The sequence below is a fragment of the Ambystoma mexicanum genome, chromosome 9 (genome assembly GCF_040938575.1).
Source record: "Ambystoma mexicanum isolate Mex_15411 chromosome 9, UKY_AmexF1_1, whole genome shotgun sequence".
Classification (NCBI taxonomy): domain Eukaryota; kingdom Metazoa; phylum Chordata; class Amphibia; order Caudata; family Ambystomatidae; genus Ambystoma; species Ambystoma mexicanum.
Window position 1 is genome coordinate 1,263,082,241 of NC_090931.1, and position 24,431 is coordinate 1,263,106,671.

A 24,431-nucleotide genomic window follows, 5' to 3' on the forward strand; every position below is an offset into this window, starting at 1 on the left:
TTCCTCACTATTCACTTAAGGAAGCTCATTTGTTTATTTTTTTCTTTTAAAATGTCTCTTACAGTTAAAAAAAAAACTTCTTTTATAGTTCGTAGGGTTTGACTCCTCCTTATTGATACCACTCCGCCCTTTTAAAAATCTCTGCCCCTTTTGGGTTTAACTTATCCTGTTCTCTCTCCTTGCCGACTTCCCTATGCTTCCCAGCCCTTGACTCCTCCTTATGATACGGAGTGGTTACCTTTGAGTGGCGTCTTTCCCTTTTCCACTCGATCGGTGAACGAAGGCTCATCCGCTGCTCCTCCTCTTCCGAATCTCCAACCTTTACTCTCTCTATGCTCTCGATACCTTCACTTCTCGTCGTGAAGACCGTCTCTTTCCCTCCTTCACTCCGCAGGCGGGAGCAGCTCGCAGCGGTCCGCGCCTCCTCACAGCACGGTACGCGGCACCAACCTTCACTTCTCGTCGTGAAGTCCGTCTCTCTCTCTCTCTTTCACTCCGCGGGCGAGAGCAGCTCGCATCGGTCCGCGCCTCCTCACAACACGATACGCGGCACCAATTAAATATTATTGAACTTTTTACTTAACTATGCACAACGGTGCAACGGGACTCTAGTAATCTCCTCTTCCAACCGCTAACCTAATACGCCCAGCTGAGACCGTTGGGCTTGACCTCCTCCTCGTCGCCCACCGTTTCCTAGGGAACGAAAAACAGCGTTATAGGAAAGGTGCTACATGTTTTACTTCCTGCTTTTGCATCTCCACGTCAGTAAGACTTTATGGTCCGGCTTGTATTACATGAAAGCAGTTTCTGTAATAAGACATCCACATTGTCACACCCCCTCTACTAAACCCTTACGATCGGGAAGGGTTTCTGCCCTGGATAGATAATCAGCTTGGGCTAACAATCTTCCTGGTTTATGAACTGTTCTAAAAAAGAAGGGCTGGAGGGAAAGGAACCATCTAAGTATTCTCTGATTTGAATCCTTGTTTCGAGCAAGCCAGACCAAGGGAGCATGATCAGTTATTAAAGTGAACTCCCGACCTAACAGATAATATCTTAGAGCATCTATAGCCCACTTTACGGCCAAACATTCCTTCTCTATAGTTGGGTAACTCAATTCATGTGGCAACAGCTTCCGACTAATGAAGAGTATGGGCCTTTCTTTCTCCCCTTGATCCTGGAACAGCACAGCACCTATTCCGGTACCCGAGGCATCGGTGTGCAGATAAAACGGGGCGTTAAAATCTGGACAGTGTAAGATAGCTCTCTCGGTGAGGGCCTCCTTTAAGGCGTTAAACGCTTGTAAAGTTTCTCGTGTCTCCCAAGTTTTCTTTTTCATCGAGTTCTTCTTTAATAGATCTGTGAGAGGGCTGGCGAGAGTAGAAAAGTGCGGAATAAATCTCCGATAATATCCCACAAACCCTAGAAATGCCCTCACTTGTTTCGGTGTAGCTGGAAATTTTAACTGTTTTATGGCTTTGATCTTTTCCTCTTGAGGTCTGATGATCCCCTGACTGACAAAATATCCCAGATACTTTGTGTGAAACATGGCAACATGAGTTTTTTTGGGATTTATGTGTTATCCTGTAGTTTCCAGAGTCTTAAGGATTCCTGCCAGATGTTGTAGGTGTTCTGTCCATGTGTTACTATAGATTATGATATCGTCAAGGTAAGCCCCGACATACTGTTCATGTCCCTTGATTATATGGTTCATTAGTCGCTGAAAGGTTGCCGGAGCTCCGTGCAACCCAAAGGGTAGAACCGTAAATTGATATAAACCTCTAGGTGTGGCAAATGCCGTCTTTTCCTTATCAGCAGGAAGTAGGGGAATTTGCCAGTAACCTTTGGTTAAATCAATTGTAGTCAAAAACCTCGCCTTCCCTAAATTGTTCAGGAGATCTTCTATTCGGGGCATTGGGTATGCATCAAATTTAGAAATGTCGTTTACTTTTCGAAAATCCATGCAAAATCTTACACTCCCATCCGGCTTTGGTACAAGGACAACCGGGGAGCACCAGTCACTGTAAGATGGTTCAATGATCCCTAGATCTAACATTTCTTGGACCTCTTGGTTGAAAGCTTTGATCTTCGATTCAGGAATTCGATAAGGTCTTTATCTTACTACGGTTCCTGGCTTGGTGACTATATGATGATTTGTTAAATTAGTTTTCCCTGGTAAGGAAGAGAAAACATGTGCAAACTTTTGTATGACATTAGACAATTCTGTTTTTTGAACTCCTGACAAATCTGGATTTACATTTAGGCCCTCCGCACCAGTTTTCTTCTTTATTTGGAGAAATTGTTCTTCTGTAGTTTCATTCACGGATATCATGGCTATTGTTGGTACGGGAGATCTCCATTTTTTTAATAAATTAACATGATATGTTTGATAAGGAAGTTTACAGTCTGTCTGTTTCACCTTGTAGGTTAAGGGTCCCAACACCTCTTGAATCTCATATGGACCTTTCCAAGTAGCTAGCATTTTGTTCTCTGATGTAGGTACTAACACGAGTACTTGTTCTCCCTTCTTGAAACTACGTAACTGTGTATTCTGATTGTAGTATTTCTCTTGTCTTATCTGTGCTTGGAGAAGATTATCTCTTGCAACATTTTGTAACTTTTCCACCCTTTCTTGCAGTTGGGATGCATACTCTGTTAGTGTAATCTCATGGTTCGGTTGTTCTTCCCAAGATTCTTTTAAGAGGTCTAACAAAGTACGAACAGGTCTTCCAAACAATAATTCAAAGGGGGAAAACCCTGTTGACGACTGTGGAGTATTCCTGAGTGTCATTAGAATCCATTGAAGTATTCTATCCCAGTCCTTATTCTCTGGGGAAGTGGTTTTCTTCAGCATCTGTTTGATGGTACTATTATAACGTTCTACTAGCCCATCAGTCTGTGGGTGGTACACAGCGGTTTTCAGATGTTCTATTTTCAAGGTCTCACAAACTTGTTCTAGAACCTTGGACATGAAATTCGACCCACGGTCGGTGACAATCTCCCTGGGTATCCCGATTCGTCCAATGAAAGGTATGATGGCGTCACAAATCTGCTGGGTATTTGTGGCTTTTAATGGAAATGCCTCGGGGTATCTGGTTGCATAATCGACCACTACAAGAATGTATTTGTGGCCTCTTCTGGTCGGTTCCAAAGGTCCAACGATATCTATTCCGATTCGACTGAATGGTTCCATCACTAGTGGCATAGGTTGAAGTGGTGCTCTTCTTACATTGGCTCGGTTCTTCCACTGACACTCTTCACATGACTGACAGAAGCGAACTACCTGTTGGTATATTCCAGGCCAATAAAATCTATCGAGTATCTTTTTGGTGGTTTTCTCCGTCCCTAAGTGTCTTTCACCAATTTGGATGTGAGCCACCTCCAGAATAGTCTGATAGAATTTATGGGGAATCAACAGCTGTTTTACGTCTTCGCCATTCCTGGCCTTACTTAATCTATAGTACAACCCATTCTCCTTGATGAATCGTGGTCCTTCTCCCGTTACTTTTTCTAGAACTCGTTCTCGAGCATATTGCAGCGAAGGATCTAGTTCTTGGGCAGACCGGAAACTGTCTCCGTCTTCCTCGATTCTCCAATCTACTGCTACCGGGGAGACATTTTTGACTCTCCATTCTTTCTTCAGAGAACGTCTGACCTTTTTACTTTTTAGTATTTTAGGGATTGTACTAGGTATTTCATCACTATGGAACGGGGCCGTTTCCAACCAGCTCTTCTCAATCTTATGTACTAACTCTGGAAATTTTGGTATGTCGGAGCCAATTAGAAGTGGTTTTGGTAGATGTGGTAATACTGCTGCCTTCACTCCCATTGTTTCCCCGACTACTTTGATTTGTATTTCCTTAGATGGGTATGCCCTTACATCCCCATGTACACATCGGACAGGAATTTTCTCTGAGGAATAACAATCGTCACCTACCAGCTCTGATGTTACCGCCGTCTGTAGACTCCCTGAGTCGACTAACGCGGTGGTGTGTTTTCCATCCACCTCTGCGCCACAGGTATACAGATACTGCGATGGTCTCGCATTCATCATCTCGGTAATTTCATTTCCTTTTTGTGATTCGAGTAAGCCAACCTCCATTGGTTCGGCTCTCGGCTTTTTCGGACAAAATCTTGCTAAATGTCCCCAGTCCCCGCAGTCAAAACATTGTGGACCTCTAGGTGTAGGAGTAGCTTGACGATAATTCACCGGACCCTCACTGGTAGGTCTAGATCGTACGCCGTCACCTTCTGATCTTCGTAGCATTGAGTGAGGCCACCTTAGTGTAGAAGCAGACTTATTCAACAAAAGGGGTGGTTTATAGCTTGTCGGGTAGGTCATCACTTTCCCTTGTCCCGCCTTTTGGTAAGCCGAGGCCACTTCCACAGCCTCTGTTAATGACAACCTGGGATGTTGTTTGACCCACAGCTGCACCGGTCCAGGGAGAGCTTCAATGAACTGTTCCAGAATGACTTTTTCGGTCATTTCTGCTGAAGTAGATGTACCAGGCTGTAACCATTTCTCTGCTAGTTCCTTTACTCGATAAAACAATTGCCTTGGGGTTTCGTCCCCTTTCAACTTGAGCTCTCTAAATTTCACTCTATAAGTTTCCTCGTCGTGTCCCATCCGTTCCAATACCACCTTTTTCATGTCTCCATAGTTTGTATCACCTGTAGGGTTTGCTGCTTGATATGCACATTGCATTTCACCGGTCATCAATGGTGCGATGTAATGACACCATCTCTCGGCGGGCCATTGTGCATTTCGAGCTACTCGTTCAAAGTTCACGAAAAAGTGTCCTGGATCTTCGCCGGTCGAATATTTTTGTAAGACAGAGGTGGGGACCTGAGGATTGTTTCGTACATTGGTAACTTCGAGTAGTTGAGCCTGCTGTATTTGTAAGGCCTGCTGGAAGGCCAATCGGTCAGCTTGAGCTTATTGTGATTGCATCTGTAAGGCTTGCTGTAAGAGTTGCTGACCCTCACTTAGGGTCTTAATCAGGTCTTCCATGGCGTTCTCAGAATCCCACTTCTGACACCAACTGTGATAATTCTAATGGTTAGACTGTATGAATTAATAAGAATCAAGAGACTTCAGTCAGTAAGTAGTTTTCTTTGGACTGAAAGAGAGCCCAATTCTTTATTAACAGAATTCTTTCTTTTCAGAAAAACCATAAAAAGGATACTTCTGCATCCGTGTTCAACAATTCTTCATGGGAAGGATCGTCTCGTCTGATACACCAGGTTTGTAAGGGTAAGTTCTACTCGAAAGTCTCCTTAATGTCCTTTCTTTAGTTATCTTGGTCTTACTTCTGTCTTGGCCTCTTTTCTTTATTCTTTACTTGTATTTCTGTTTATCTTCTATTTACTCTATTTGATCTTCTTAGACTGTCTTTTCTTTGTCTTTTCTGTTTAGCTCGTAACTAGGCTGATAAAGTTTATTTGTCCTCGTTTTCCCCTCAGGCTTCGAGCGTTTTACCCTTTGTCTCTCATTAAACTTGCAGAGCTTTAGTTGGCTTGAATATTTCTCAATCACACTGCTGGCGTCTGTTTCCCTTCAAAAGTTTTTCTTTCAAAATGACTACTTTCTAGTAAAGTTCCCTTTTTTCCTCACTATTCACTTAAGGAAGCTCATTTGTTTTTTTTTCTTTTAAAATGTCTCTTACAGTTAAAAAAAAAACTTCTTTTATAGTTCGTAGGGTTTGACTCCTCCTTATTGATACCACTCCGCCCTTTTAAAAATCTCTGCCCCTTTTGGGTTTAACTTATCCTGTTCTCTCTCCTTGCTGACTTCCCTATGCTTCCCAGCCCTTGACTCCTCCTTATGATACGGAGTGGTTACCTTTGAGTGGCGTCTTTCCCTTTTCCACTCGATCGGTGAACGAAGGCTCATCCGCTGCTCCTCCTCTTCCAATTCTCCAACCTTTACTCTTTCTATGCTCTCGATACCTTCACTTCTCGTCGTGAAGACCGTCTCTTTCCCTCCTTCACTCCGCAGGCGGGAGCAGCTCGCAGCGGTCCGCGCCTCCTCACAGCACGGTACGCGGCACCAACCTTCACTTCTCGTCGTGAAGTCCGTCTCTCTCTCTCTCTCTTTCACTCCGCGGGCGGGAGCAGCTCGCATCGGTCCGCGCCTCCTCACAACACGGTACGCGGCACCAATTAAATATTATTGAACTTTTTACTTAACTATGCGCAACGGCGCAACCGGACTCTAGTAATCTCCTCTTCCAACCGCTAACCTAATACGCCCAGCTGAGACCGTTGGGCTCGACCTCCTCCTCGTCGCCCACCGTTTCCTAGGGAACGAAAAACAGCGTTAGAGGAAAGGTGCTACATGTTTTACTTCCTGCTTTTGCATCTCCACGTCAGTAAGACTTTATGGTCCGGCTTGTATTACATGAAAGCAGTTTCTGTAATAAGACATCCACATTGTCACAGTCTGACTATCTAATTTTCAGGCGGATAACAATTGGAAACATAAGGGTTTTGTGTCATAGCTGATTTTGGTCAAAGTAACTGTGGTATGACAAAGCGTATCATAAAAACACCCACACTAAAACTGATCTCACTTCCCTGGGTCCAATCTGCTTGCAGGGAGGCGGCAACATCAAAAGCCTAACCTATCCCATCTTAGAGGTAGGTCCAGGTAATTTCTGCCCACATAGTAAAAATCCTCTGATGTCATCCTGCTATAAAAGGAGGAGGCATAGGGAGAGTCAGGACACATTCAAAAATCAACATGCAGAGATCCAGACATTCCCCATCCACTCTGCAAGACTCCAGAACCAGGCAGAACCTCCTATCCAGGTAGAACCTCCTATCCATGCAGAACCACTATCCAGAATTAAACCCTACAAAAATCCCAATAATTCAGGGAGAAAGGGGGAAAGGCTACTGACCCATTGGGAAAATCCAGTGACCAGATCTGTCCTTGCCCAGCTGATGCACCCCGCTGTCCAATGTGACCAGACCCAAGTTTCCCTGCTTTTCCCTAAAAGAAGAGCCAGCCACTGCACAGTGACCAGACCCTTTTCCCGCTGTCCAGAGACCCGGTTAGCTGTCCAAACTACCCAATTCAAGTGCATTTTGTAAGTATCACCTCTCCCCAGTAACCAAAAAGCTGCATACACCGCTCTGTTACCTTTTATTCTGTCCAACCCCATACAAAATCCTACAAATACCCTAGTAAATTCTTAAATTGTTAGAATCCTCTGTGCATCATGTCTTTAGAAGAATCTGTGTTAGTCTCCATGTGTTAGCACAATTCTTTTCAAATCATTTCAGTCCGTTGTGTAAGTCCTTAGAACTATTTTGAATAAATGCATTAATTTCCCATAGAGATGAACGCAGCGTGGATAGGTTAACCTTGCAAATTAACCTCCTTGCATACCATGTCTTTCTTTAATAATATAGCCACTAAAATCTAGCTGCAGTAAAACAAATCATTTTGCTAACAAAACCGAGTTTGCCCGTGAAAGTGATTCCCTTTTAAAAATCTGATTGTTCCTTTCCTTTTAAGAATCCCACACTGTCAACCATAAAGAGTCACCCTTTCACTTTGGTATCACACCTGTTATGTGCCTTTGTACTTTATCAGCAAAACCGATTTTTGATTCTGTCTGTTAGCTAATTTCTGAAGTTGTTTGCTTGTTTTAAATCCGTGAAGACAAAGACATTTTAATTTTGCCACGTGTGATTCTTGCTGCACGGTTTTTCCTTCCCAAAGTCGGTTTCCTCACCTGTATGCCTGTTGTTTAGTACCTTGCCTTGTAGCCTGTAAGTTTTCTTGCCTCTTTAGTATAGCCACACAAATTTCTGTCTTATCCGTTCAAACGCACATGTAAAATAACTATTCAGAAATTCTGAGTGCCATTTTGCTCAATTTCAAGGGTTTTCAATCCGATTTTGGCCTCAATGATGGGGAGAGAACCCCGACAACCCACCGGTTCCAGAGGAAGAGCCACGGGAGGAAGGGGGTTGCAAAGCCCTAGAGGAAGCTTCCTTCCTCACCCATGAAAAGCCTTTGGACACCCCAGAATCGGCACTAAAATCTCTTGCCCCGAGAATCTGCAACCCAAGGAACAGAGGGTGGGTAGGAGAAACAAAGAAACCAAAAAGAGCCATTTTGTGGAGGAAGTCAGTTTCCTACAATTTGAAGGGGAAGAAACCTTGGAGGATTCTGGGAAGAACATCTTCTCCTTCAGGGACGGGTGTCACGATCACTGGCCCTACCAATACTGGCCTTGCCCCTTACACCTACCCTTGTGTAGTAGCAGGCACATATGCTCACAGTCCGGGGTTTCCAAGACACCAATGGGGTTCTTGGACCAGGTTTAGAAAGAACAAAAAGAGTTGGGCCCAAGCTTGGCGTGCCTGGTGCCACGTTTCTTATTCATGAGGTGACTATGCCCTGTCACTTCTTATTCCTCCAACATGGAGGCAGAATAAACCAAGCAGCACTTACAATGCTGCAGGACTGCCTTTGGGTGTGGCTGGCTCTGCCTTTTGGGTCGGGCTGGGCATGCTTAGTCATTGGGTGAGGGTGGGCATGCTTAGTCATTGGGTGTGGTTGGATGTGGTTGGCTATTTAAGCCACACCCAGGCAAGGCTTCCCTTGCTCCTGCTTTCCGGACCTGAAAGAAGAAAGAAACAGCTGTTAGACAGAGCTCCGCTGTACGGACCCGATCTCTGATCCTCGGCAGCACTCTACCTGGTTATCCTTGTGTGAATTCTTGGCATCTCGGCTTTTCGACTCCTCCCTCGCCGCTCCTGCTGGAAAGAGAAAAGAAACAAGACAACAGTTAGTAAGTGGAATTACCACCCAAGGTAGCAGCGTTATGAACAGTATTAACATCGCGCATACCATTAAGGCAGCAATTGAAGAAGATGAAAGCAGCATTGTGCTTGGGGAAAAGCGGCGCTTCAGAAAGCACCAGCATAGCGCCTTCAATGCTGGCAGCTGCTAGACGATCCACAACAAAGCAGCACGCACCAAAGAGGCAGCGCTCTGCATCAAGACACTCTACAGAGCGCCGAGCATAGAAGGAACAGGGCACAGCCAGGACGCGGTGTGCCCCGAAGCAAAACTGCTCTGAACTTTTACACGGCAACAGGACACAAGTGCATACAGAACAGTGCGCACAGCCAAACTGAACTTTAAAAGCATCCTTTACAGACAATTATCTACGCTGCAAGGTGAAAGGACACTGATCCATGCCGCATCAGGCCGGGGCTGGATATAGACCACCACAGTCAGTGACATAACTGACTCTACACCTATTGCGCCCCTTCTCAAGAAATGGCAGGATGGAGAGCTTCTCTTCCCAAAGAATCAGGTGGGCGGCGACCACAAAAGTTGGGAACCTGGGGGGGTACAGGGTGGAGGGAGGGGCCCTATCCACCACTCTCATTAGCACAGTATTGTGTATCCCTTTTAGGATCAAGCCCAGGGGTTCAGTTCCACCGGAGGCTCCTGACACAGACACCACACGGAAGAGGTTTCCTGGTGCCCCCGCAGAGCTAAGGTGAGCGTTACAGGACGTGAAGCCATTTCTGAACCTCTGCCCGGGCATCATGGAAACTTCAGATACAGACCAGTTAGCCCAGTTGTTGGTGGAACTCTGAGCTGAGGTCCATGGTGCCCAACAGGAAACAAACGCCCTACGAAGGGAATTAGTTGTGAACAGGGATCAAACTGATTAGTTGGCTCGACAGGTCCTTCAGAGTCAGGCTAGTCAAGTCCCATTACTGGGGAGTCACCCTCAGGCCCCATCATCAAGTAAAACACACCCATACAGGTGGTACTGCCTGGTGCCGTCCCTTTGGCCCCGCCTGAAAGATTATTCAGTGACCCCAGGAAATGTGCTATCTTTATGAATCAGTGCCGTTTACACTTCTTGTGTAGGCCCGAGATGTTCCCCAATGACCAGTCCAACGTTGCCTTTGTACTATCATACCTGGGCGGGAGTGCCGCTGATTGGTCCATTACCCTAGTAAATCGGGACGATCCTTTGTTGCAGGACCTTGGAGGGTTTCAGAGAGAACTGGAAACGTTATTCGCCCGCCATACCAGGGGACAGGCCTTGGACAATGAACTATTGCCATTCCGACAGGGCAGTCAGGACCTGCTAACTTACATAGCCACCTTCAACTGAATGGTCGCGGAGACCAACTGGCCAGAGGAAAAGAGAACAACCCTATTCCATAGGGGTCTGCAGAGTGAATTGAAAGATGTTCTAGCCCAAGTCGTGAACCCACCTGGCGGCTGTGCTGAGTTTATCGATCTTACAGTACAACTCGATCATAGATGTTAGACAGAGCTCCGCTGTACGGACCCGATCTCTGATCCTCGGCAGCACTCTACCTGGTTATCCTTGTGTGAATTCTTGGCATCTCGGCTTTTCGACTCCTCCCTCGCCGCTCCTGCTGGAAAGAGAAAAGAAACAAGACAACAGTTAGTAAGTGGAATTACCACCCAAGGTAGCAGCGTTATGAACAGTATTAACATCGCGCATACCATTAAGGCAGCAATTGAAGAAGATGAAAGCAGCATTGTGCTTGGGGAAAAAAGGCGCTTCAGAAAGCACCAGCATAGCGCCTTCAATGCTGGCAGCTGCTAGACGATCCACAACAAAGCAGCACGCACCAAAGAGGCAGCGCTCTGCATCAAGACACTCTACAGAGCGCCGAGCATAGAAGGAACAGGGCACAGCCAGGACGCGGTGTGCCCCGAAGCAAAACTGCTCTGAACTTTTACACGGCAACAGGACACAAGTGCATACAGAACAGTGCGCACAGCCAAACTGAACTTTAAAAGCATCCTTTACAGACAATTATCTACGCTGCAAGGTGAAAGGACACTGATCCATGCCGCATCAGGCCGGGGCTGGATATAGACCACCACAGTCAGTGACATAACTGACTCTACACCTATTGCGCCCCTTCTCAAGAAATGGCAGGATGGAGAGCTTCTCTTCCCAAAGAATCAGGTGGGCGGCGACCACAAAAGTTGGGAACCTGGGGGGGTACAGGGTGGAGGGAGGGGCCCTATCCACCACTCTCATTAGCACAGTATTGTGTATCCCTTTTAGGATCAAGCCCAGGGGTTCAGTTCCACCGGAGGGTCCTGACACAGACACCACACGGAAGAGGTTTCCTGGTGCCCCCGCAGAGCTAAGGTGAGCGTTACAGGACGTGAAGCCATTTCTGAACCTCTGCCCGGGCATCATGGAAACTTCAGATACAGACCAGTTAGCCCAGTTGTTGGTGGAACTCTGAGCTGAGGTCCATGGTGCCCAACAGGAAACAAACGCCCTACGAAGGGAATTAGTTGTGAACAGGGATCAAACTGATTAGTTGGCTCGACAGGTCCTTCAGAGTCAGGCTAGTCAAGTCCCATTACTGGGGAGTCACCCTCAGGCCCCATCATCAAGTAAAACACACCCATACAGGTGGTACTGCCTGGTGCCGTCCCTTTGGCCCCGCCTGAAAGATTATTCAGTGACCCCAGGAAATGTGCTATCTTTATGAATCAGTGCCGTTTACACTTCTTGTGTAGGCCCGAGATGTTCCCCAATGACCAGTCCAACGTTGCCTTTGTACTATCATACCTGGGCGGGAGTGCCGCTGATTGGTCCATTCCCCTAGTAAATCGGGACGATCCTTTGTTGCAGGACCTTGGAGGGTTTCAGAGAGAACTGGAAACGTTATTCGCCCGCCATACCAGGGGACAGGCCTTGGACAATGAACTATTGCCATTCCGACAGGGCAGTCAGGACCTGCTAACTTACATAGCCACCTTCAACTGAATGGTCGCGGAGACCAACTGGCCAGAGGAAAAGAGAACAACCCTATTCCATAGGGGTCTGCAGAGTGAATTGAAAGATGTTCTAGCCCAAGTCGTGAACCCACCTGGCGGCTGTGCTGAGTTTATCGATCTTACAGTACAACTCGATCATAGACTCCAGGATAGAAGAACTGATCGGGCACGGGCAGAAGGGAAGTCAATGTATATGCGTCCTAGGGAGACTCAAACCCGGCAATCTGAAAATCAACCAGAACCAATGCAGATCGGGGGGGGGTATGAAGCCCGCTTACCAAAGCCAAAAGGGAAAAAAGAAGACAGCAGCAGCTGTGCTTATATTGTGGTAAGTCAGGGTATTTCCTGCGTGATTGTCCCCTAAAACCCTCTCGGAAAACCTTAGGTGCCTTGGAAAAGGAGAACCCTGACCTTGACCCGGAAAGCTCGAGTGCCCGGCAAGCATAGGGGTCCGTTTGTCGAGCGAGGAGAAGGAACCACAGACCTCACACTTCGCCATGCCAGTGATCCTGATATGCCATCAACAGCCGTCTAAGATGCACGCATTGGAAGCATATATAGACAGCGGGGCGGTAGGAAACTACATTGATCTGGTCTTCCCACGTGTCCGAAGGCTGCAACGGAGAATGTTACAACAGCTGATGGTACCCAGCTGTCCTCTGGACCTGTCACCCACAATACTGACGTCGTAACCCTCCTCTGCAAGAACGGCCATAAGGAAAACATTACCTTCGACTTGATAAGCGCCCCACAGTTTCAGCTGATCCTGCAGATCCCTTGGTGGAGGCCCACAAAACGCACATTGATTGGCGTGCTAGAGTGCTGACCTTCTCCAGGGAGTGCACCCATTCCTGTTATGCAATGGAAACGCAGCCTTCGGTGAAACACGTCCAAGCTGTCGACAACAGAAAAGGACCACTGCTGGGTCTGATGGGTGTACTACCCCCCGTTTACCTTGACTTCCAAGACGTCTTTCAAAAAGAAAAAGCAGAAACACTGCCTCTGCATCGGGTGTATGACTGCCAAATCAATCTCGTCCCGGGTGCCCAGGTCCCTTGCAGTCGCATCTATGCCTTAACGGAACAGGAAAACCACCATTTGAAGTCCTACCTAGACCAGTATCTGGCGAACGGCTTTATCCGGCCATCCAAGTCTCCAGCGGCCTCACCCCTCTTCTTCGTATCAAAGAAGGAGGGGGACCTCATGGCCTGTGTGTCGAATATCGATCACTGAACCAGATAACGGTGAAAAACAGATACCTGTTGCTGCTTATTCCGGAACTCCTAGACCAAGTGAAAGACGCACAGATCTACACCAAACTGGACCTCAGGGGGAGGCCTATCATCTGGTATGAATAAAATAAGGGGACGAATGGAAGACAGCATTTAGGACAAAGTATGGCCTCTACGAATACCAGGTGATGCCCTTTGGGCTTTGTAATGCCCCAGCTGCATTTCAAAGTTTCATGAATGATGTATTACGAGACCTGTTGGACATCTGTGTTATAGTATACGTCAATGATATCCTGGTATATTCCACCATCGAACAAGAACATATCAAGCATGTTAGGGCTGTTCTAGAGAGGCTACGAAAACATCGGCTGTATGCAAAGCTAGAAAATTGCACCTTTCACGTCACCAAAGTTGTGTTTTTGGCATTTATCCTTACCCCTCATGGCATCCGGATGGACAATCGCAAGGTTGACGTGATTCTCAACTGGCCCTCACCCACATCGGTCAAGGGAGTACAAAGCTTCCTAGGCTTCGCAGATTTTTACTGCAGTTTTATCCCTGGTTTTTCTCAAATAGTGCATCCAATCACAACCTTACTGTGGAAAAATCAATGCTTCGTCTGGTCTACAGAAGCCGAGACGGCTTTTCAAGAACCGAAACATCTGTTTACCTCGGCCCCAATATTACTAGACCTAAAGCCTGACCTCCCATATGTGGTTGTACAGACGCCTCCAATATTGCCATGGGAGCAGTTCTTTCACAGAAAAACCCTGAGACCGGCCACTTGCATCCAGTGGCATTCTGGTAAAAAAACCTCACTCCTGCAGAAAGGAACTATTAAATCACAGACAAAGAACTTCTTGCAATCAAGGCGGCATTCAAAGAATGGAGGCATTACCTCTTAGGGCCAGACACACAGTCACGGTTATCACCGATCATCGTAACTTGCAATATCTGAGGCCTGCCAAGGCACAATCATTCCGCCAGCTGAGATGGGCTCTGTTTTTCACAGAGTATGACTACGTTATCACCTATTGCCAGGGAACGCCCAATGGCTAAGCAGATGCCCCATCTCATCTGGGGGAAGGGGAAGATGTGTATACAGTCTCAGAACCAATCGCCATCATACCTGAAAACAAACTCCTGGGCGTTACAACAATATCCCCTATGGATGAACTAAAGGCTGACGTACAGCGCCAGATGAGTACAGAAGACCTACAGGCTTGGAACTGTATGTATGAAAGTATGAAACACACACTCAAGGATGGATTACCATTTTACATGGGTCGCCTCCATCTTCCAACTGCAGCGCAATAAGAACGGATCATCGCCAATTACCATGACACGTTGTTGGAAGGACACCCTGGATTGACAAAGACAATGGCCAGGATCAAGCGCGGCTACTGGTGGCCAAGCTGGCAAAAAGATATCGCCCAATATGTATTAGCATGTGGGATTTGCACGCAGAACAAGGCTGACTAACAGAAACCTGCAGGACTCCTGCATCCTTAGCAATTCCTCCCGTACCATGGCATACGCTAACCCTGGACTTCATCACCGACCTTCCCCCCTGTAATGGTTATAACACAATCCTGGTTGTAGTGGACACATTCTCCGAAATGGCTCACTTCATACCCCTGAAAGGACTACCCATTGCATCCACCTCAGCAAAAGTATTCTTAGAGCAAATTGTCTAGCTACATGGTTTCCCATTGGTCCTGGTGTCGGATCCCAGCAGCCAGTTTATTTCCAAATTTTGGAAAAAAAGTTGTGAGTTAGCACAAGTCAACGTACGTCTGTCCACCAGCCATTATACTCAAACAGATGGCCAGACTGAGCGAACCAACCAGACACTTGGACAATACTTAAGATGTTTGCTCCACCAATCAGAGGGTACATGGAAAGATGTTATTGGTTGCAGAATATGATTATAACAACTCACATCATGCCACGATCGGACAAACCCCGTTTTACACCTTGTATGGCTGACACCCACAGACTTCCGTTTTTGACTTGCCAGAAGAATTGGAGATGCCCGCTGTAAGAACTTTACACACCAAAATCACCCAAAGTCTGAAGGAAGCCACTGAACAATTGACACAGGCCAATAAAAGGCATATAAGATTTGCAGATCAACATCAGAAAGAGACCCCCGCTTATAAAATTGGTGACACAGTATGGTTAGCTTCCAAAAATGTGCCCACTAAAGGCCCCAAGGCCTTCCACCCCAGGTACTTAGGCCCATACACCATCAAAGCAATAATTAACCCAGTCGCTATGAAGTTATCCTTGCCTTCTAACATGCGTATCCACCCGGTGTTCCACGTATCCCTCTTAAAACCTGTCCAACCAAATACCTCAGTGAAGGCACCCCCGGTTCCTGTAATAATAAATTACGAATCTAAATACAAAGTTAAAGAGGTACTAGATTCAAAAGTAACAAGGTCAAAGTTGTATTACCTCATCGAGTAGAAGGGCTATGGGCCACAAGACAGGTCCTTGGAACCCAGTGAACATGTGCATGCTCGTCGGCTAATTAAAAGATTCCATCGCAAGCACCCGAGTAAACCTGGGCCTGGAGTGCTGGGAACTATCTTGAGAGGGGCCTTGAGAGGGGCCTTAGGGGGGAGTGCTGTCACTATCACTGGCCCTACCAATACTGGCCTTGCCCCTTACACCTTCCCTCGTGTAGTAGCAGGCACATATGCACACAGCCCAGGGTTTCCAAGGCACCACTGGGGTTCTTGGACCAGGTTGAGAAAGAACAAAAAAGTTGGGCCCAAGCTTGGCATGCCTGGCACAACATTTCTTATTCATGAGGTGACTATGCACTGCCACTTCTTATTCCTCCAACATGGAGGCAGAATAAACCAAGCAGCACTTAAAATGCTGCAGGACTGCCTTTGTGTGGGGCTGGGCATGCTTAGTCATTGGGTGTGGTTGGTTTACCGGCCTTGCTCCTAATCTCCGGACCTGAAAGAAGAAAGAAACAGCTGTTAGACAGGGCTTCGCTCTACGGACCCGATCTCCGATCCTCGGCAGCACTCATCTGGTTATCCTTGTGTGAATTCCTGGCAGCAACGCTTCTTGGCATCTCGGCTTTTGGACTCCTTTGTCGCCGCTCCTTCTGGAAAGAGAAAAGAAACAAGACAACAGTTAGTAAGTGGAATTACCGCGCAAGGTAGCAGCATTATCAACAGTATTAACATCGCGGATACCATTAAGGCAGCAATTGAAGGTGAAAGCAGCATTGTGCTTGGGGAAAAGCGGCACTTCAGAAAGCACCAGCATAGTTCCTTCAACGCCGGCAGCTGCTAGACGATCCACAACAGAGCACCACGCACCAAAGAGGCAGCGCTCTGCATCAAGACACTCTACAGAGCGCTGAGCATAGAAGGAACAGGGCACAGCCAGGACGCTGTGTGCCCTGAAGCAAAACTGCACAGAACTCTTACACGGCAAAAGGACACAAGTGCCTACAGCACAGTGCGCACAGCCAAACTGAACTTAAAACCACCCTTTACAGACAATTATCTATGCCGCAAGGTGAAAGGACACTGATCCACGCTGCAGCAGGCCTGGGCTGGATATAGACCACCACAGTCAGTGACGTAACTGACTCTACACCTTTTGCACCCCTGCTCAGGAAATAGCAGGATGGAGAGCTTCTCTTCCCAATAAATCAGGTGAGCGGCGATCACAAAAGTTGGGAACCCAGGGGGGGTACAGGTGGAGGGAGGAACCTTAGCCACCACTTTCATGAATGCAGTATTGTGTATCCTTTTTAGGATCACGCCCAAGGGTTCAGTTCTGCCGGACGGTCCTGACACAGACACCACACGCAAGAGTTTTCCTGGTGCCCCCGCAGAGCTAAGGTGAGCATTACAACGGGGGAATTCCTCCCAAAGAAAAATGGGTCCCAAGAGGACAGAACTTAGACTGGGTAGGTGTGGGGACTGATTCAATATCACCCATCCCTGAACCCCAGAATTGTCATCCAAAGAACAAAAAATGAATGGAGGGATCCTCCCCACAAACTGGTTCTAGTAACTGCCACCAGGTAAAAGGGGGCGGCACAGAGCTAAGGGAAAAAGGGGATTTCGAAATCCCACATATTTCAGGATGCCAAATTTTTGTTACAGATTCCCAGACTCCGGCACAGAAAACTGTCCAAAACCCCACTGTGTCGGAGTCCAAAATAAAGAAATTGACTGCCCAGCTTGCCCATTACCTTTGCCCATTGGAGGAGAAAGAAGGTAGATTCTACGCCCCCGTCCGGGTTCAAGGGCAATGTGCATTTTTAGCACTGGTGGACATTGGATCCCAAGCCACTATTCTGTCCAAAAGGGCCGTTGAGCAGCTAAATTCAGGAAGGTGGAAGATACACCAAATCCCTCTCACCCCTCTTCCTGGACAACTCCAGAACTTTGACGGGAATGGAATTCCCATCGAGGGGACTGCGGATCTGGAAACTAAAATTGGGCGAGATAAGGTGAAGCACCCGGTTATAGTCGTGACTCCAGAGGGGACCCCATGTCTATTAGGTAATGACCTCCTCCTGAGGTTGTCTCCCCGATAGACTGTGTAAATAAGGGCCTCTTGACTCAGGCTAACCGGCCAATAAAATTAAAACCAAGTGCCACATGGTTGAACACAAATCTGATAAAATCGAGTTTCATTTCCAAAATAATCAAATACCTGACATTACAGTAAAACAAAGGGGAGTCTGGGAGTCTCTCTAGCAGCATGAACATGGCCCATTGACCTGTTCTTGGGTGGATGGCCCCTGGGAGAGTTTCAACCAAGTCTTTAGCTCACTGTCCCTTTCGCAGAGGAGAAATAACCCTGCCTATCAGTATTTGTCCTGCCCAGGGGCAGTCCAGCACCGAAATGCTAGCCAATTCTCCTCTGAACAAGAGTACCAACAGCAACCCCAGACACGTGTTTCAGCCTAGACGGGCCTCATTAGTGAGGTGGAGCTGTGCCTCTCTAAGAACAGTGAGCAAGGGGTCCACGTCTGGATTCCACTGGTAATTTATGGTGAGACCCAAAGTCACTTAATATGCAAAACAAAGGGGGTCTGGGAGTCTCTCTACCAGCACGAACACGGCCCATTGACCTGTTTTTGGGTGAATGGCCCCTAGGAGAGTCTCAACCAAGTCTTTAGCTCACTGTCCATTGCTGTAGGACAACAAACTGGTGATGGGAACTCCTCTCCCTACTTGAAAATCAACCTTCCTTCCTGTTTCATGTGGCATTTAACACTGGAAGGAAATCCCTTGAAATTTTAAACCAACTCCCAATCTAAAATTCCAAATTCTGTAGTGAAAAGTGATGAATAACCAGCTCAAAGTTTAGCTGACATTCAGAAAATTAGAGAACAGCTGTTCCTCCCTATTCAGTTAAATGAGGGGAACAAGGCTGTTCTTGCCAGAGTGTGCCTGAATAACAGAAAGAGCTTCATCAGCGAAGCCATGTTCAGGAAACTCCCAAAAGATCCAACCATTCCCACATTTAAATTGATTGATAAGTGGGAAATGGGCCTGGACACTCCCAATTCCAGACATCTCCTGCCTAGCAGGTGTATGCGCAAAATTTCTATAGGTGATAAAAGCATAGAGCATAATTGTTGGATTGTGCGCAATGTCCCTGCTGCATTCTATTTAGGCAGTGACATTCTCAACCGGTTTGCAATTATTTTGGACCTGGTCCCGACTGGGTGGCAATCCCATGGGCTTTGATGATTCTGAAAAGGCATTTCGGTCAGCTCAATTGCTGCCGTACGCGGTTGAAGTTCAAATTGGAGAGGAGGTCACCATCCCAGGTCGGACCCGACAATTTCCACTTGAATTACAAATTAAAAGAGGACAGAAACTACAAAATCCAGATGCATATGTACACCTCAGTGCCCATCTCCAATAGCAGGAGTTGGGGTTAAACCCAACACCATTAGTCAATGTAGAACACAACATCATTCCAATAGCGGTGGATAACAGCGACCTTAGGAGTATCACTGTGGGCGCAGGCTCCATTATTGGAATGGTGGTTGATGACCAGCATTTTTCCATGGACTTAGGAAATGAATTGATAGGACCATTCCCCAATGACTGCTATGACAATGACAATGAAGATGACATACCGCCAGAAAGGATCTTCACCCGGCAAGTGGGGAATTTCCTGGTGTATTATTCCTGCCCTTATGGGGGGGAAGAGGTGACCTGTGACATCAGAAAGGATGAGGTGATCTTCCAGGTCCACAATGACTGCCTCTCCTACCTGAAACCCTCTGTCCAGAGACATCTCCACATAGCTGGAGGAGACTGCTGAGATTGCGAAACCCAAAGTGTTTCCAGGCTTCAGGCAGATGGTTGAAGAGCAGGTCAACCTTGCTGATGCCTGTGAGACAGAGGAACAGAAGCAAAAGTTGAAACAAGTCTTAGATTTTCAATATATATTTGCTGTGGACTCTTATGACTGTGGTCGCAACGAGATACATACTACCTCAATTCCCACGGACCCTAAGATGACTCCTGTATTTGTGAAGCAATGTCGCTTGCCTCTCGCGTCTAGGGAGTCCCTGAAAGAAATTATCAAAAACCTAGAGTCCCGTGGGATAATTTGTCCAGTCCACAGCACCATTAATAATCCGGTGCTGGGGATTTTAATACCAAATGGCCAATGTAGACTTTGCACAGACCTTAGGGAGCTGAACAAATGGGTCCACATGTCCCAATGGCCTCTTCCCTACATTGACCAGGTGCTGGCCCAGATCCAGGGGTCAAAGGTGTACACCGCCATTGATCTGACATATGGATACTGGACCGTGCCCGTCAGTAGGGAGGACCAGTACAAGCTGGCCTTTACCTTCAGGGGACAGCAGTACACATGGACCCGGAATCCCTTCGGATACATAAACTCCGGCAATTAATTCACATATTCCTACATAAGGCCATGCCCAACTTGGGTGAAAGGGGTAACCTGGCCTATCTGGATGATGTCTTGATCAAAAGCTCAACTGTGGAGGAACAACTAGCAGAAATCTGCTATGTTCTGACCCAGTTGAGGGTTGTCGGAGCAAAACTGTCCTACCAGAAGGCACAGTGGTGTAGGACCTTTGTCAACTTCTTGGGACATGAAATAACCCCTGAGGGTCTATGTCCACAGGCGAAGAAAGTGGAAGCACTACTAAAACTGAAAGACCCCACAACTCAGCGTGATCTAAGAAGCCTCCTTGGACTGACTAACTACTTTAGGAAGTTCATTGAGTATTACGCAGAGGTCACAAGACCCTTGGTCCATCTGTTGAAGGGGGGGTCAAGTGGAAGTGTAGTCCAGAACAGGCTGAGGCAGTAAAACAACTCAAAAGAAGTCTGTCACAAGTGCTTTGTCTAGCTTACCTTGTCAAAAACTTCTTGGAGAATACATGCTTGATATCAGTATTATACCAAAAGCATGACAAGGTCAATAAGGCCATCTCCTATGCAAGTAAGACTTTATCCTCTGTGGAGGAAAAATTCAATGATTGTGAGAAGTCACTCCTAACAACGGTGTGGGCATTGAAAAATGACCACCTGTTCATCCAGGGGAGTACATCATAGTGGAGACTCCACACCAGCCTCTGCAATACCTCCAAAGTGACAGAATCAGGGCAGGAAATGTGAGTAATTCCAGAATTACTTCCTGTAGAGGTCAGATATGGCCAATCAAGAAGTGTCCCCTCGCGCAAGGTCTGGCTGACTTGCATGATTGTGCTAGAGGAAACTGTCTCGAGGACGAAAGTTTTCAAAACCCGAGACAACATGGCGGCGTACTTGAATTCCCTGCACAAAGTCTACGAAGAAGACATGTGCGAGAGGATGCCCAGAGTTTATGTGGACGGGTGCTCCTACCATGTTTACAACAATGGGGAAAAGGAACTGGTGGCCGTGCAACACCGACTCCCCAAACTGGTCATAATCACTGATTCAGATTATGTCCGGAAGGGGTTCTTGGAGCACCTGATCAATTGGAGAACCAGAGGCATGCTGGGTGCTAATAACAAACCACTTAAACATGGCAAGCTCATTCAAAATATTGATGAACTGGTCACCTCTAAAGGGATGACCATCTATTGGAACAAGATTAAGGGTCATTCTAGGCTAGAGGGGCCAGACAAAATTGGAAACGACCTGGCTGATCAGCTGGCCAAAACCAGAGCCATCCAGGGGGGATCTCCTTGAGATTGAGTCCCTGTTGAGGGAAATCCAGGTCACTGCTGTCGCCAGGTCCCACACAAATGTTCACAATGAACTCTCAACTGCCCAGTGGAGTAAGGAGACCCCAGATGCTGATTTAATCACAGCACAAAAAGGGGATCCGATTATTGGGAAATGTTACCAACAGGACCCTGTGAACTTTCCTCTCACAGAAACTGATTACATTGGGAAAGAGGACCTCAGGGTGGTGATGAAGTGTCCCAAAATGTTCTGAATCCAAGACGGTCTGTTGGTAAGGAGATCCATCTCTAGGTGTGACCAGTGTATGGTACCTACCTCATTCCGAAGCGTGATGCTAAGTCACGCCCATGACGCGGCCACAGCCGGTCATTGGGGGTTTCATACTATTCTAGAAATCTTGTGGGAGGTTGCATATTGGCCACACATGGGGCAGGACCTCAACCAATAGTTGAAGGGGTGTCTTGTTTGTGCACAATTTCAGCCAGGTTCACTCACACGCAGAGCTCCCCTCCAGAAGAGGGGTGTGACACTGCCTTGGTCAGATTTACAAGTCGATTTCATCAGGCCCGTGATTCGCTCTTCTAAGGGGAACAAATACATGTTAACAGCTTGTTTACCAAATGGGTGGAATGTCTCCCAGCCCCAAATTGCAAGGCAGAAACAGCAGCTACCCTGATGATCAACTACATCTTCTTGTGTTTTGGCCTTCCCTAAAGGATTGAGTCAGACCGAGGAAGTCACTTCACCAGCGAAATTATGACAAAGATGTGGGAGATACGTGGGGTAAAAAGGAAATTTCATATGGCATCCCACCCATCCTCTAGTGGGGGAGTTGAGAGGTATAATAAAACCACTGTGAGCCTTCTGAAAAAGTTTGTGGCAGATTCTGGGCCAAGTTGGGACATCCGATTACCGCTTGTCCTGATGGCCATCAGATCTACACCATCCTCTGCTACCAAAATGTCTCCATTTGAGCTAATGACTGGATGAAGGATGGTGCTACCTCAGCATCTGCTCTATAGAACACAAGAGCAGACACTGCTAAATGCCATCACAACACATGAATATGTTGAGAATCTAAGAAAACACCTTCAGCATGCTTTTGCGTACGCTCAGCGGTATCTGGAGGAATCGGCAGAGGGGATGAAAACTCAATATAATTTCAAAACAACCAAAAAGGAATACCAAGTAGGAGACAGGGGGCCTCATTACACGGTAGGTGGTGAGCCATGGCGCTATTAACGCCATGGCTCATGCCAGTAAAATACTGGCACCGCCTTGGTGGAAAGGGGATTTACCGCCCCATTCCAAGGTTGGAGGGGCGGTAAATCCCCCTTCCACCATTGCCCTTCCCCATTCCCATTTCTGCCCCATAGGGCTCTATGGGAATGGGAAGGTGCTAATTACGGCACTGCAATTTTGCGGTGCCGTAATTAGCTCCGAGGTCCCTTTGCGGGTTGGATTTTAACGCCTGTATTAAATGCGTTAAATCCCCCAACCCGCAAAGGGACCTCGTAGTAAGGCGGTAAGGATTTACTGGTACCGGTAATCCGTGTAATGAGGCCCAGGGTCTACTTGTACAATTTTCAGAGGAACCAGAAACAGGAGCGACAATGTCTCCCCTCCTGGTGCGGTCCCTTTGAAATTGTAGACAATATTTCACCTGTCACCTACAGAATCCTCATCCCCAAAGGAGAGCTGTCAAAAGAGAAATTAGTCCACATTAATCAGTTTAAAATTTTTCACCCCAGACACACTTTAGAGCTGATTGAGGAACCAAAGGAAAGTCAAATAGAGGAGACACCAGTAGAATAATAAGAAAGAAGAAGAAAAAGCAGAAGGGAATAGGTAGGTCCATAGGTATATCTATGTAACAGGGAGTACTTTTTGTTATTGTTATTGCAAAAATGTATCACAACACTATGGTGTAAAAGTACAATCATGTCTTTGCCTTGTTAAGTAAATGGTTTGCTGACATTGTTGAAACACCCCTGATAAATGTAATTGTATGCTTTGTTCCTGGAAGACTGTCAGTGAAAGATTCTAAAACCTGTTTTTATCTATCTCCTATTAGATGACTAATTACATTACCTCCCCGGGGACCTGGAAAGGGAAGGAAGGGAAGGGGGTGTCGCTCCACACTCTCCAACCGAGAGGCGGAAGGCGATCTTGGTGTGCCGCTCCCAGATGAAAGAAGAACTCCACTAGATGAACCCCACTTTGCCCTACTCTCCCTCAACAAGAAGTCCCGGGAAAGCAGGGGGGGGAATTCTGTGGGTTACATTTACCAGCCCTACAGAAATCCCTGCATCACAAAACTGCATTTTAGCAATTACAGAAATCATGGCTGTGCTGTGACTGCTGAGCACTGCTTAGATGAAAATAGCATCAGTGCAAGGTCGTTTTAAACGCAGAACATTTTCTTTTGCAGTTTTATATTTTTGAGGTGACAGCACAGCAGCGCTGAGCCATTCTGCCTTTGAATTCCTCTTTTTGGGTGCACATGAAGAAAATAAATGCAGCCATTCTCAGGGTATCTGTGCTCCATCTCACCCCATATGTGCTCAGCAGTCACAGCACAGCCATGATTTCTGTAATTGTTAAAATGCAGTTTTGTGATGCAGGGATTTCTGTAGGGCTGGTAAATGTACCCCACAGAATCCCCCCACCCCCCTGCCTGGGATGAAAGAGCGCCATGGTAACCCTGTTGTTCAGCTGACTAGGGAAAGGCATTTTGCTGGGGGGCTGGAAAGACTGCCCACTTTTGGGAACAAAGCCAGTCCACTTGATTTAAAAGACTTTTTATATTCAGACATTTATTTCAGTAATCTGAATAAGAAGTAATCTGAAATTAGGATGGGTTTTAATGTAATTTTTGCGCCATTAAAATAAGACCATGTGGGTTTTTCTGACATGTAGTGGGTGCGAAAAACAGTAAAAAGGCAGTTCTGGGGAAAACGTACATGGTTCAGTTATGAAACTTGATGGGAATATGCTCCTGTTTGCTAAAATAATGTATTTAACAAATCTATGCCTATTTTTGAAGAGATGTATTGCTTCAGAATTGCTGATCAACTGCTGTTCTTACCTTTCTGTATGCTGTAGGGTATCCAAAGGGAGATGCATGCAGATGTATGGTGGGCGCCATTACCGGGATCTGCT

General features: G+C 46.7%; 1 long non-coding RNA gene across 1 annotated transcript in view; it reads left to right on the plus strand.

Annotated features, from left to right (window-relative positions):
• Positions 1-23,571, plus strand: part of LOC138489799 (uncharacterized) — a 75,277-nt gene extending 51,706 nt beyond the window's left edge. Inside the window, exons 3-4 of the long non-coding RNA XR_011274910.1 lie at positions 5,167-5,254; positions 23,344-23,571. This is a non-coding gene — a long non-coding RNA (uncharacterized lncRNA). The remainder of the gene's footprint in view (positions 1-5,166; positions 5,255-23,343) is intronic.
• Positions 23,572-24,431: the final 860 nt, after the last annotated feature.